Consider the following 15,670-nt stretch of genomic DNA (forward strand, 5'->3'; position numbering starts at 1 on the left):
TCACACATTAAGACAAGCCCTTACAAGCGAATCTACATTTTATGGATTGAAACCGGATTCTCATTATCTAAAATTATGAATTATACCAGGATATTTTGGTAATATATAGATAGGTATATATCAAATTAGCAAAACAAAGGAAATCTAGAGATAAAGATGACAAGAGATGGACTAGAGATAGAACGACAATCTGAATTTAGTGATAACTAACAGTTGTGTAGTTTCTGGAAGCAGACTATTGTTTAAAAAGTTGCTTAAAATAGACTATCAGTTGTTGAGAAAACAGATTGTATAATCTAAGAATGAATTATGGACAAAGGTAAATTGAGCATTAAAGGAATTAGAATGTGCACTGCCCCATTTTATAAACAATAGAAGTTTACGAAATGAAAGGAGAGAAAGAGTTGGGAATGATTCTAAATCATTCTCAAAGAACTTTTAAATGCTTTTATATGGAAATTTAACAAATTCTCAAGATGTCACAAAACACTAAGCCAATCAATAAATAACATAATTGTTTTTGTTATAATATAGCAAACCAGCAGAAAATGTTAACACCAGCCCCAGAATGAATAACGGAGATGACTGTAACAACAGGAATTCTGCAGAGGCTGGAAATTCAAGCAACACACATCAAAGTTGCTGGTGAACGCAGCAGGCCAGGCAGCATCTCTAGGAAGAGGTACAGTCGACATTTCAGGCCGAGACCCTTCGTCAGGACTAACTGAAGGAAGAGTTAGTAAGAGATTTGAGGGTCTCAAATCTCTTACTAACTCTTCCTTCAGTTAGTCCTGACGAAGGGTCTCGGCCTGAAATGTCGACTGTACCTCTTCCTAGAGATGCTGCCTGGCCTGCTGCGTTCACCAGCAACTTTAATGTGTGTTAACTGAGATGACTGACTAGTCATATTGTTTTTTGATGCTGTTTGTTGAGAGAGGAAACTTAGACTGGACATAGACAACTCCCTGTACTTTTACATACATCAACACAACAGTGAACACTCTTCAAAGTAATGTACTGGCTATCATGTAATTAAAATCATGAAAAGGTCTGTAAAATGTAAGTTACCTTCTTGCTTTCTCTTTAATTCTTCAAGTTCTTTTAAAATTGCAAAATGTAGAACTGAATGTAGATTTATGTGAGGATAACACAAAATATCAAGCTTCCTTCAAATATCGCTGCTTCTTCTCCAGTGATTGACAGTGACTACTACAGAGCATACAAGATGACAGGGATGATTGTTGCTCTGAAAATCTGTATTGGATTTGAGCCCTTGGTCTTTTACCGCTTTTTTTTCCACTGTTGGTCAAAGGTTGGGCATTGTGGTTGGTGGCAAAACTTGCACAGATATCTGCCTTTCCTGTGAGGTGGAAAGTGATCCATGTTTTCCACATCCTGATGAGAGATCTTAGTCATTGGCAAGGTGCTATTGTGCAGCAAGGGGATAAATTAATTGAGGACTATTGTTTTCCAAATGTTTAATGTGGGGTCCATCTGCATGTATATTTCTTTGAGGAAATAAATGAATATCAGTTAGTCTCCAAGTGTGCACATCTGCAAGATTCCTCTGTATATTTGAAATTAGTGACTGAAGTTAGGAGGGTATTGGCTCTGTATTGGAAGCAAGAAGGCTGAATGGCCTCTTGTTCATCTGCAGATTAACTAAACTATAGTAGGAAGCTTGTTGAATATTGTGAAAGGTGTTACTATAATGGCACAGTCTTTTTTGCAAAAAGAATATTGAGAAGAGAGTTACGATAATGGCACAGACTTTTTTGAGTCCAATCAGCAATCAGACTAAGTTTACAGTTGCCCAGTTGGTTTGGATCACCTCTTCCATGTCATTATGGGACAGATGTAGAAGAGTAACAGATTTGTGAAGGTAGCTAAATTTTAGGAGTTGTTTCCATAATCCCCCTTGGTTGTTACTGGAGCTAGTGAAGGCTCTCTCTGAGTCAAACATTATTGATTCAAAAGGTTCAAAGGTTCATTTTATTGTTATATAGATTACAATGTGGCATGTGGCCAAATGGTTAGGGCATTGGGCTCACAATCTGAAGATTGTAGGTTCGAGTCTCGGCCAAGGCACTTAACCACACACTGCTCCAGTGTACCCAGCTGAAAATGGGTACTGGCAAATGCTGGGGGTTAACCTCGTGATAGACTGGCGTCCTATCTTGGGGGCGGGGGGAGCCTCTTCAGATAGCCATTAAATACAGAAAGACTATGGATATTGATGAAAGAAAAGACATCAACTCCCTCCGGCATAAAAAGGGAAATAAATAAAACTCACAGATCCCAAAATCCATCTCCCCTGCAGCAAAAACCACCCACAATAATAATCAACGATCCCTTACTTAACAATCCCTGACTCTCCCCCCTCAGTTGCAGAAAAGAGCAGTGATAGTAGCACCAAACCCCTAACCTCACTCTTACACACAAAAAATTAACAGATCACCCAACCACCAATCATCCACAAGAAAGGAACACGAAAAGACTGAAGGAAACCAATATAAAGTACAGTCCAATAATCACATAAATCTCAGAATTTGGGAAATGTCTTTTCATCTGCATATGAGGAGATTAGCCGCATAAACTTAGTCCTTCCGGAAAGAGTGACCGCCGATCCGGGACCGCTGATCCTGCTGCAGACAGTCTGCGTTGGGAGCCATTGCTTACCCCTTCACATTCACCTCGATGCTTCAATCTTCCTCACTGCTTTGAGATACAGTCATTCATGACCCTGTGCCTCATCTCTGGTCTTTTCCATGAGATAGCTTGTATTCTTGGTCCTTTTCAGCCCTCCATCTCTGATCTCCACAAGGCAGCTCTCTGGACACAGCACAGTGCTGGATCCTTCGATTTAATGCCACAGACTCCAAATGTCTCCGTAACACAAACAAGACAAAAAGAACATGCAAAGGGCATAGAAAAAGTGAAATAATTGGTGAGATTTGCTATCTGGAAGATGTCACCTGAGGAATCATTTGTAGGCGCCGCCTTGACCGTCTCCAGCTCCAGAGAAATTGAGCATAAAAATCTGTACTACTATTCCTACGTGGTACTGAAAATTAAAAATGCTGTCTTTCAGATGAGGTTTCATCTCAGTTCGATACAAACATAATAATTTCAAAAAACAAGATGTCCAATATAGTATTTGGCTAACTATTTGTTTGTTGTATGTAATCGTTAACTTTCTGTGATTTATGTACAAAATATAGATAAACACAAATCCCTGCAAAAGGTGCATTTAATCTCATGCCTTTTAAAAATATCTTTTTCCATTCCTTCCCAACAAAATAGATAATTTCACACTTTGCCACATTATCTATCATGTGCCTCTTCCATACTTACCTAAATTACCTATATTATCTTTGCTGCCTCTTTGTGCACCTGTACCACAAGAATGCATGCTTAGCTCATTTCTCTATCCTTTCTACACTCATGACCGTGTGGTTAGGCACAGCTCAAATGCTACCTATAAGTTCTCCTGATGATACAATTATTGTTGCCAGAATCTCAGATGGTGACGAGGAGACATGCGGGAGTGAGATAGATCGACTGGTTGGGTCGTGTCGCAACAGCGACATTGCACCCAATGTCAGTAAGACCAAGGTACTGATTGTGGACTTCAATAAGGGGAAGTTGAGAGAACACACACCAGTTCTCATCAAGCGGAAAGGGTGAGCAGTTTCAAGTTCCTGGGTGTCAATATCTCCAAGGATCTATCCTGGGCTCAACATGTTGATGCAATCACAAAGAAGGCACACCAGCAGCTATACTTCATTCGGAGTTTGAGAAGATTTGGTTTGTCAAATTTCTACAGAAGTTACCATGGAGATCATTCTGACGGGTTGCAACACCATCTGGTATGGAAGCACTAATACACAGCATCAAAAAAAGCTGCAGAGGGTTATAAACTCAGCCATCTTCATCATGAGCACTAGCTTCATCACTGAAGATATCTTCAGTAGGTGGTGCCCCAAGAAGCTGGTATCTGTCATTAAGGATCCTCAGCATCCAGGGTATGCCTTTTCTCATTGCTATCATCAAGGAGAAAGTACAGGAACCCGAAGACATGCACTTAAACATTTTAGGAACAGCTTCTTCTCCACCATCGGAATTTTGAATAGACAATGAACCCATGATCAGTTCCTCACCCTTCCTTCTCTTTTCACACTATTTATTTATATTTCTTATTGTAACATACTAATATTTTATGTATTGCATTGTACTCCTGCCAGAAAACAACAAATTTCACAGCATGTTAGTGATATTAAATCTGATTTTGTTTCTGATTCATAGGTCTTTTTTCTCATTTGGATAATTCTGGCAATTTTATTAGATATTTTAGTATTTAGTATCTTCCAAAGAACTTTAAAATCGGATAGGTGGACATGCAATATAAATAAGTCTTAAATTTTGAAGAAAATTATTCAGATGGGCTGATTAATTTTATGTTTTCTAATGTTTTAGCTGGAACTTCTGACATAAACTCCCTTTTGAAGTCTTGTGAAGCTAAAGCAGTGACTGTGATTAGTTGAATTAAATTAACAGAGCCAGAATTTAACCTCACTTTCCTGATATGTATGCCCAATGGCCTATTAGCATCTTTGCCAAGTTGCTCTCGAGGACCAGGAATATTGTTTTCCACTATGTCAAGTTGCAATTTAATGAGAGTATTGCGGTGATATATTTGCATCAAATGTAAATTAAAAATATGACTCTATTGTAATTTTTCATTAAAACGATATGTTTTCTAGCTGAGCTGTGATAGCAGTTCTGATTTTTAAGGTGCCCTTCAAATGAAGTGTGTGAACAAAATGGTATAATTCTTTCTTTCAGTTATTTTTTACACCACACGTACCTGAATGAGTAAGAACTTTTTGTTATGATTCTGAGAACTCATATCCTGAAGACACGTGTGTTCCAGATGATCCTTTTGTCAGCTGTCCAAACTTCCCCTCCATTGTTGAAAACGTTGTTCTCTAGATATGAAATCTATGAGTCAGGAGTTATCAGTCAGCGCCAGATGGTGACTAATTTAAACCATGTATCCTGGGAACTTAGAATATGTAGTATTTAATGCTTGATCTTAATATTTGATCCCATTCAACCCAAACATAACCTATTGTAACATATCTCAATTAAGGGTTTCATATTTTAGATCACAGTCCATATCCAATTATTCCATGTTACTTTCATCTTTTAACAACACTGTGTTATAGTATAAATGGCTTTTACAAATGGGAACGTGGCTATGATCTCTTTCAGCTTCATTATTGAATGCCTAACCCAACAGGTAATGTTCAAAACTTTCTTGAATTCAGCCAGGTGCTGCCTACTCTACCAAGTATTTCATAATTTTCTGTTTTATTTCAAATTTCCAGAGTTTGTAATTCTTTGTTTTCAAATAAAGCATAACTTCTAACTCGAGCACCAAAGGAACTGCTGGCAGATTGAGCTGCATTGTCAGGTGGGGGAGAGGGGGAATAAATTTTCAATATTTCAGGGCCAAACCCTGCTTCAGGACTAACACAAGCTCCCCACTCCCTTGCTCCCTTTCACCATGTGGTTCTGGAACGAATGCTCTTCACCTCTCTCTGAATGTTTCCAAATTTACCTGACTCCAGCACCGACAACCCCCTGGATTCCCATTTATTACCCTCTTTGCTGTCTTCAACTTCATCTTCTCTTTTCGCACCTGGCTCCATTTGCCTCTCTTTTTTTCTCCCATCTGCCTTCATTTATTATCCACCTATCTCTGTCTTCCAACTCCACCCCCCCACCTGTCTCAACCTGCCCATCCTTTTCCTCCCCTGTTCACCAATTACCTCCAGCTCCTGTCCCATCACTCTCTCTTTCCTATCTTTTACTGGCTATCTACTCTCTTCAGTCTCACTCCTGAGGCAGAGTTTTGACCCAAAACATTACGAATACCTTTCCCCCTACAAATGCTGCTCCACCCACTGAGTTCTCCAGCATATTGTTTATTGGACCGGATTCTAGCGTCTGTAGTTTCTTGAGTCTTTATAATGTTTTATTCCTTTAATATTTCTTCATAAACAGTTAACTTGATGTATTCTAGCAATTAAATTTAGAAGCTTTCTAGTCCACATGACCCAACATGAGTTATACTAATGAAACACAAGAGAACTATTTCACTGAAAGTTACGAAATACGCTATCAGTTTTGTTGAACTAAGGTACGGTTGGCTTAAATCTGAACGTATGGCTGAAGAGAAAAGTACAGAGTCTGTGATACACAATATGTCAATAATATGGTTGCATTACAGGCCAGAGATCAAGTCAGAAAAGATTATTTGTGATTCATGTTTCCCAGTTACCAAGAAAAACATAACCTGTTTAATCAATGATCCATGACAGCTCTGAGACATTATTGTGTGTTATTGTTAAGATTATGTGGAAGCAGAAACTCCTGGGTTGGAAACCTAATGTGATATCAGCTCAATGTTGACACTCGCCTTTGAAAGAAAAGATTGTGGGTTCAAGTCCACAACATATGAGCAAATAATCCAAGCTGGCTTGATGCCATGAAACAAAGGGACACAACTGGATGTTGTGATTCAGTGCCACTGTTTTGAAGAACTGTAGAAATCTGGTGTCTTAGCTACAATTTTCCTCTCAGCCTACAATATGAGAAAGGGTTATCTGACCATTTTTCTATTACTGTTTGGGAGACCTTACTGTGAACATATGTGCTGCCAGAATACAATAACACCGTGGTGGCAATTCAAAGAACTTTATGGGTTATAAATTATACAGAAATTGTGAGGACTGTGAAAGTCAAAGCAGTAGTGCAACCCTTTATCTTGAAGGAAATCAGCAGATTTCTTTGCATGAAGGCAAAGAACAATTTCTGCAATATCAATTTATAGTTCTTCAACAGTGCAATTATACCTTTCTATAATTTATGTTTATTTAAAATTGTTGCAAATTAAACAGTGAGAGAACCATATGAATCAAACTCTACTACACTCCCACATTCTGGAGGAGATACATTCCTAGAAAACACACTGTATTGCCAATATCTGTAACATGAACCCTTGACAAAAATTGATGAAGTTTGTCGTTTGTTTATAATATAGTATTTACTTAACTACCTTTTCTCACATAATTTATCAAAACAGCAAATTTTTGTTCTGTATTTCAAACTTTTCAGTGGTGATTTGTACATTTCATAAGGACGAATTTGCTTTACACAAACAGATTTAACACAGAGATACACTTTTGTGTCAGATACTTAAGTTTGTTACTTACTTTACCCAAAACTAAAGTTTACTGTGGTTCTAACAGGAAATTATAAGACTAAACTAAGTATCTAATTCCATCTGCTTTAACAATTGTAAGATATTAAATGAATTTTCATTGGCAATCAAAAAAACTTTAGAATTCAGGATTTAACTCTATTCTCCCCTTTGCTTGTATTTAATAATTAGAGGCAAATCAAAGAAGCTTGTTGATTATAAATGCATCAAAGACAGTCTGAAATTGTGAAACCCCAGTAGATTATGTAGCAATGTATTTTTAAGATACTGTAGTACAATAGGTTGCCCCTGTTCAACAGATTGTGTCTTTTTGCTCAAATACTACACTTATGAAAAAAAGAAAAAAAATCAGATATCTCAATTCATTCTTCTGGAATTGAAGTCACTATTTCAAATATGCCCATATCAATACCTTTTAAAGACAAAAAACATTGATAGCACTTCTATATCTGCTTTTGTGAGGGGAACCCAGAACCTCACCTTGTTGCAGGGAGATTTTAGATTGGGCTGTGAATTAATCACTTGGATATTTTGAATTCAGTCAGAGATTTGAAGTTCAGATGGGAACAGTTTAGTGACAGGTCCTTGCCACCTCAGGTGCTCATGTTATAGAGTCATAGAGTTGTACAACACGCAAACATGCCCATTGGCCTAACTCATCCATGTCAACCAAGTTGTATACCTGAGCTGGCCCTATTTCACGGTGTATGGCTTATATCCTTCTAAACCAGGGGTTCCCAACCTTTTTGCATAGGAATAGTATCATTAAGCAAGGGGTCCATGGGCGCCAGGTTAGAAACCCTTGCTCTGTGCCTTTCCTATCCATGTACATATCTAAATAGTATAGAGAATTATTTGGTTGCAATCACTCCTTTTCACAAAATAATCGCCATTGATGCTATTGTCCTCACATCCACTGCTCTACCTTCAAACACTTTTTCTTGTTCAAACTCATCGAGCATGTTGCTGCCTCTCAGACCTCTTTCCTGCAGTCCATTTTAAATATGTTCTACCACCCCGCAAAAATAACTCTATCAAAGTTACAAATGATCTTCTTTCTGACCTTAACCACACAGTAATACACTATGCCATCTTATCTTTCTTGATCATTTTCAATCGATGTACAAACTGCCTGTTCCATCTTTCCCAAATTACTCTCCACCATCTCAGATTAGGCTGCTCTTGCTAGGTTCCACATTCATTTATCAATTTTCAGCCAGTTCATTAGTTACAGATGTTTATTTTTCTCTGCTACACAGGTATGTGTTAAGTCTCCTGAGGATCAAGCTTTGGTTCTCTTCTTTGTATTCATCATCTAGGATATGAATAGTATTGGCAAGGCTGGCTTTTATAACCATTCCCTAATTTCTCCAGCACTGTGTGATTTTGTTGGTCATTTCAAAGGGTTGTTATGAGTTCATCATATTGCTTGGTAAAAGGTAAGAATTGATCTTGATACACTCAGTGGCTACTTTATTAGGTGCAGGAGTGGAACCTGGTGTGGTCTTCTGCTGCTGTAGCCCATCCACTTCAAGGCTCAACATGTTGTGAATTCTGCGATGCTCTTCTGCACACCACTGTTGTAACCACATGGTTATTTGAGTTACTGACACCTTCCTCATTTTTGCCCACAGAACTGCCACTCACTGGATGTCGTTTTTTGTTTCTTTGTGCCATTCTCAGCTAACCCTAGAGACTATTGTGTGTGAAAATCCCAGGAGATTACTAGTTTCACCAGTAACTCTAACCACCCCCATCTAGCACCAACAATCATCCTATGGTCAAAGTCACTTAAATCACATCTTTTCCCCTTATTCTGATGTTTGGTCTGAACAACAACTGAACCTCTTGACCACACTTTTATGCATTGAGTTGTTGCCAGATGATTAGTTACTCCTGGTTGTGTACCTAATAAAGTGGCTAATGAGTGTAAATTGGCCACATGATGGCACTTAACTGGGTTTTCAACTTATGTCTCCAGATCATTAATTCAGGCACCTGGAGTACTAGTAAGTGAATATAGAATATGGAAAGATAATGCAAATATTAATTTGTAGTGATTTTAAACTGCATTTTTAAGGTATCTGTCTCTTGACAAAATTACACAATACAAGAGTCTACAATTTGTCTCTATTTTACAGAGGCTATTTCTCTGGTGGTTTAGTCTCCTATGTACCACATACACAGATAAAAGAAGGAATATAATATTGCATAATTTAAAATGACAAGGATGCAAGGACCTGAAGTTGATGGTGCTTAGGTTAAATTCCAAAAGTTCATTGTTAAATTTCTTTGCTTTTTATTGTTTTTTTCTCTTTATGACAATCTTTCAAAAGGGATAAATAAAATCCCAGTTTTCATAGAAATCCAATTGTTAAATTCCTTGCAGGAGGCTTTCTGTCTTCCTGCACTACTATTTTGCCCAAGGTTAACAAGATATAGTGTGCAGATCACATATGACCCAGCTCAAGGGTAGGATTTGTATCCCATGAGCACTTGCTGTCCATGCTGCTCAATGAAGTTGCCTTCTGTCCCATCATGCCACAACATATAACCTGGCCTTTGGATCGCCACCAGTTCAGAAACTTCCCAGGATAGACCAACTTTGTGAAAAAAGTGGTCACGTCAACTAAGAAGATTGTGTGAGACCAGAATGCGCACTGTGGAGAGTGGAAGGTGAACACAAGTTCTCTCACTGTTTGCCAGATCTCCAGGCTGAAACTAGAAATCCAAAACTCCGCTAAGTGACCACAAATCTGATCTGAAACCAAGGTCTGTGAGCCAGGGATCCAGGAATGTGATACCCATAGAAACCATAGAAACTACAGCACAGAAACAGGCCTTTTGGCCCTTTTTGGCTGTGCCGAACCATTTTCTGCCTAGTCTCACTGCCCTGCACACGGATCATATCCCTCCATACACCTCCCATCCATGTATCTGTCCAATTTATTCTTAAATGTTAAAAAAGAACCCGCATTTACCACCTCGTCTGGCAGCTCATTCCATACTCCCACCACTCTCTGTGTGAAGAAGCCCCCACTAATGTTCCCTTTAAACTTTTCCCCCCTCACCCTTAACCCATGTCCTCTGGTTTTTTTCTCCCCTTGCCTCAGTGGAAAAAGCCTGCTTGCATTCACTCTATCTATACCCATCATAATTTTATATACCTCTATCAAATCTCCCCCCATTCTTCTACGCTCCAGGGAATAAAGTCCTAACCTATTCAACCTTTCTCTGTAACTCAGTTTCTCAAGTCCCGGTAACATCCTTGTAAACCTCCGCTACACTCTTTCAACCTTATTTATATCCTTCCTGTAATTTGGTGACCAAAACTGAACACAATACTCCAGATTCGGCCTCACCAATGCCTTATACAACCTCATCATAACATTCCAGCTCTTATACTCAATACTTTGATTAATAAAGGCCATTGTACCAAAAGCTCTCTTTACGACCCTATCTACCTGTGACGACACTTTTAGGGAATTTTGTATCTGTATTCCCAGATCCCTCTGTTCCACTGCACTCCTCAGTGCCTTACCATTAACCCTGTATGTTCTACCTTAGTTTGTCCTTCCAACGTGCAATACCTCACACTTGTCTGTATTAAACTCCACCTGCCATTTTTCAGCCCATTTTTCCAGCTGGTCCAAGTCCCTCTGCAGGCTCTGAAAACCTTCCTCACTGTCTACTACACCTCCAATCTTTGTATCATCAGCAAATTTGCTGATCCAGTTTACCACATTATCATCCAGATCATTGATATAGATGACAAATAACAATGGACCCAGCACTGATCCCTGTGGCACACTACTAGTCACAGGCCTCCACTCAGAGAAGCAATTCTCTACCACCACTCTCTGGCTTCTTCCATCGAGCCAATGGCTAATCCAATTTACCACCTCTCCATGTATACCTAGCGACTGAATTTTCCTAACCAACCTCCGATGCAGGACCTTGTCCAAGGCCTTACTGAAGTCCATGTAGACAATATCCACTGCCTTCCCTTCATCCACTTTCCTGGTAACCTCCTCGAAAAACTCCAATAGATTGGTCAAACATGACCTACCACGTACAAAGCCATGTTGACTCTCCCTAACAAGTCCCTGTCTATCCAAATGCTTGTTGATTCTGTCTCTTAGTACTCCCTCCAATAACTTACCTACTACCGACATTAAACTTACTGGCCTATAATTTCCCGGATTACTTTTCGATCCTTTTTTAAACAACGGAACAACATGAGCCACTCTCCAATCCTCCGGCACCTCACCTGTAGACAGCGACATTTTAAATATTTCAGCCAGGGCCCCTGCAATTTCAACATTAGTCTCCTTCAAGGTCTGAGGTAACACCCTGTCAGGTCCCGGGGATTTATCCACTTTAATTTTCCTCAAGACAGCAAGGACCTCCTCCTTTTCGATCTGTACAGTTTCCATGATCTCACTACTTGTTTCCCTTAATTCCATAGACTTCATGCCAGTTTCCTTAGTAAATACAGACGCAAAAAACCTATTTAAGATCTCCCCCACTTCCTTTGGTTCCGCAGATAGCCGACCACACTGATCTTCAAGAGGACCAATTTTATCCCTTACAATCCTTTTGCTCTTAATATACTTGTAAAAGCTCTTCGGATTATCCTTCACTTTGACTGCCAAGGCAACCTCATGTCTTCTTTTAGCCCTCCTGATTTCTTTCTTAAGTATTTTCTTGCACTTCATATACTCCTCAAGCACCTGATTTACTCCCTGTTTCCTATACATTTCATACAACTCCCTCTTCTTCTTTATCAGAGTTGCAATATCCCTTGAGAACCAAGGTTCCTTATTCCTATTCAATTTGCCTTTAATCCTGACAGGAACATACAAACTCTGCACTCTCAAAATTTCCCCTTTGAAGGCTTCCCACCTACCAATCACATCTTTGCCAGAGAACAACCTGTCCCAATCCACGCTTTTTCGATCCTTTCTCATTTCTTCAAATTTGGCCTTCTTCCAGTTCAGAACCTCAGCCCTAGGACCAGATCTATCCTTGTCCATGATCAAATTGAAACTAATGGTGTTATGATCACTGGAACCAAAGTGCTCCCCTTCACAGACTTCTGTCACTTGCCCTAATTTGTTTCCTAACAGGAGATCCAATATTGCATCCCCTCTAGTTGGTCCCTCTATATATTGATTTAGAAAACTTCCCTGAACACATTTTACAAACTCTAAACCATCTAGACCCCTAACAGTATGGGAGTCCCAATCAATGTATGGAAAATTAAAATCCCCTACCACCACAACTTTATGTTTCCTGCAGTTGCCTGCTATCTCTCTGCAGATTTGCTCTTCCAAATCTCGTTGACTATTGGCTGGTCTGTAATACAATCCCACTAATGTGGCCATACCTTTCCTGCTTCTCATCTCCACCCCTAAGGACTCAGTAGACAAGCCCTCTAATCTGTCCTGCCTGAGCACTGCTGTAATATTTTCCCTAACAAGCAATGCTACTCCCCCACCTTTCATCCCTCTGCCTCGATCACATCTGAAACATCCTTATGAGGTGCAAAATCCTTATGATCATATATGGCTTGGTCCATCTTCTGGGCCATATTCCCAATCCAGTCCAATATCCAGATATATTGAATTCATGGCAAGATCACTGAGGTATAGTACTGCTGGGCATAGGTCTGTCACCACTTAACAATGGATCTCATACTGGTAGCTGGTAACTCTTACCGTTAATATGGATTCACTGTTACTTACAGCTGAGGCAAGACTATAGAGCAAAATTCTTAGTATGAACTTACATTATATATGATAGTTATGAAACATTTGTGCTTTCCACAAATATCAGCTATACTGTAAATATAACTGCCTTCATAATTCTGGGACAAAGCTGAAAATTAGTTTAAAAATCATCCTAAATTTGCACAACCTATTATTTGCAGACAAGTGCAATTGTGAAGAAAGCACAGCAGTGCTCTACTTCCTTAGGAGTCTGTGGGCATTTGGCATGACGTCTAAAACTTTGACAAACTTCGGTAGGTGTATAGTGGAGAGTATGCTGACTGGCTGCATCATGACCTGGTATGGAAACACCAATGCTTTTGAATGGAAAACCGTACAAAAAGTACATCACGGGTGAAACCCACTCAACCATTGAGCACATCAACATGAAATGCTATCATAGGAAAGCAGCATCCATCATCAGAGATGCTCACCTCCCAGGCCATGCTCTCTTCTCACTGCTGCCATCAGGTAGAAGGTACAAGAGCCTCAGAACTCGCGCCACCAGATTTAAGAACAGTTACTACCTCTCAGCCTTCAGGGTCTTGAATAAAAGGAAATAACTACACTCACTTGCCCCATCATTGTGATGTTTCCCACAATCAATGATCTCACTTTAAGGTTGCTGTTTGCATTTGCACCATTTGTTGTCTTCCACATTCTGGCTGATCTTTTCTACTCTATAGATTTGCTGAGCAGGTCCATGGGAAAATGAATCTCAGGGTTGTATATGGTGACATATATGTACTTTGATAATAAAATTTACTTTGACTTTGTAAAAATACAACTCAGAGTGAAGAAGCTTTGAGTTAAACATAGGTTTGTAATGGTCAGTAGGGTCTGCATGTTTCAATGCAGTATAATTGATAAAATTATGATGAAAAATTATTGTTCGGATACGTTAACAATTTGTACATATATGTTGCCCGACTTGGTACTTATAGCATTTTTTTTTGTTTTTAATACAATTTACTTCCAGGTTCTCAATATTGTTTACCAACAAGCAATATGATATTGCAATTTATTCGTAATTTCTAACCCCACCTTGGCAACAGGGTTATTGGGTGTCTGTGTTACCAGGTGGTGATGCAGTCATTCTGCACTCATCGCTTATGACACACTTGAATGCAAGATCGCGCAAGTCAAATTCAGTCGCCATCTCAGTGCACTTTTGAACAACACTACCTTGACTCTATTCAAATTAAAGAGTATTCACTAACCGAGAAAACTTACCGGAAGGAAATATAGAAGTGTTTTCACACTGCTTAGCAACACCTAAATATAAACGCTAATTTGCACAGCGGTTGGAAAGACACTACTCATCTTAAGAAGACACGTTCTGTACTTTTTATTCAATCGGTTTGGACGAGTTGACCAGATAAGAGTCATAAACCAGGTTAGGCTACTACGAAGCGGAAAGAACACGTTTCACCTATTTGAATTTTCTGACCAAGGCAAGAACTAGCGTGAAATTAACTCTGCTTTGCACGTTAATCATTGTATTTTAGAGCATCATCGCCGTGACCTCCTGCCAGGGTCTTGATAAATTTCACTAAATGGAATTACAACATTACTTTGGTTAGAATCCCTGTTTTTGGATAGAATAACCTTATTCTGGCACAGTCTGATTCCGGAGCAGTGAAGGCAACGGCTTCACTCACGCCCTTTGATTTTAACGCCATCACGGAGAACAAACGTGTAATTGAAGACTTTCTATATGGTAGATGTGGAATAATCCATGAGTTAAAGATTCTGAGAATTGTGCCTGAAAAAATTGGAGGAAGTGTCCGAGCGGACTCCCAGTAAAAGGTAATATTGTCCAGCGAGAAACGAACACATCATAGAATCAGTGGAATACAGACTTTGGTCAAACTCGGCCATGCCGACCAAGGTGACCAATTAAACTCGCTCTATTTACTTGCGTTAAATCGTTCCTACCCATATTCTTGTCCAAATGTCTTTCAAATATCGTGACCGTACCCTCCTCAGATACTTCTCTGGCAGCTCATTCTTCCCCGGGTGGAGAAGTTGACTCTGAGGTCCTTTTTAAAACGATACCCTCTCACTTTGAACCTATGACCTCTAGATTTTAGTTTCCCAGGGAAAACGATTGCGTGCATTCTCTTTATCCCTGCACCTCAAGATTCAAAACACCTCTATACGATCACCCTCAGACTCCCAGGTTCCAAAGAGTAAAGTCCTAACCTGCCTGTCTCTCCCTATAACTCAGGCCAAGGGGTCCTGGCAACATTCTAGTAAATCATTTTTTTTTGTACTCTTTCCAGCATAATACCATCTTTCCTCTAACAGGATGCCCAAAACTTACACAATATTTCAAGTGTGGCCTCATCAATGTCTAGTACCTGCAGCATAATCATCATGTGAAATTACATCCCATTGAACATTTCATGTAATGATGCAATTATATAGGATTACTAAACCCACAATTCCCTTATATTTTTCTTTGAATTATAGACAAGGTGGTGAAGAAGCATTTGGAATACATGAAATGTTGAATGGGATGTAATTTCACATGATGATTCAAATAACATTACTAATGTTTAAATGTTAATCTTCTGCATGATCACTGCAAACAATCCCTGAGACCAAC

General features: G+C 39.3%; 1 protein-coding gene across 1 annotated transcript in view; it reads right to left on the reverse strand.

Annotated features, from left to right (window-relative positions):
* LOC134336806 (protein phosphatase Slingshot homolog 2-like) overlaps window positions 1–15,670 on the reverse strand; it is a 181,971-nt gene that overhangs the window by 146,414 nt on the left and 19,887 nt on the right. The gene's annotated exons all lie outside the window — the stretch shown is intronic.

This window comes from Mobula hypostoma, chromosome 23, assembly GCF_963921235.1.
Source record: "Mobula hypostoma chromosome 23, sMobHyp1.1, whole genome shotgun sequence".
Taxonomy (NCBI): domain Eukaryota; kingdom Metazoa; phylum Chordata; class Chondrichthyes; order Myliobatiformes; family Myliobatidae; genus Mobula; species Mobula hypostoma.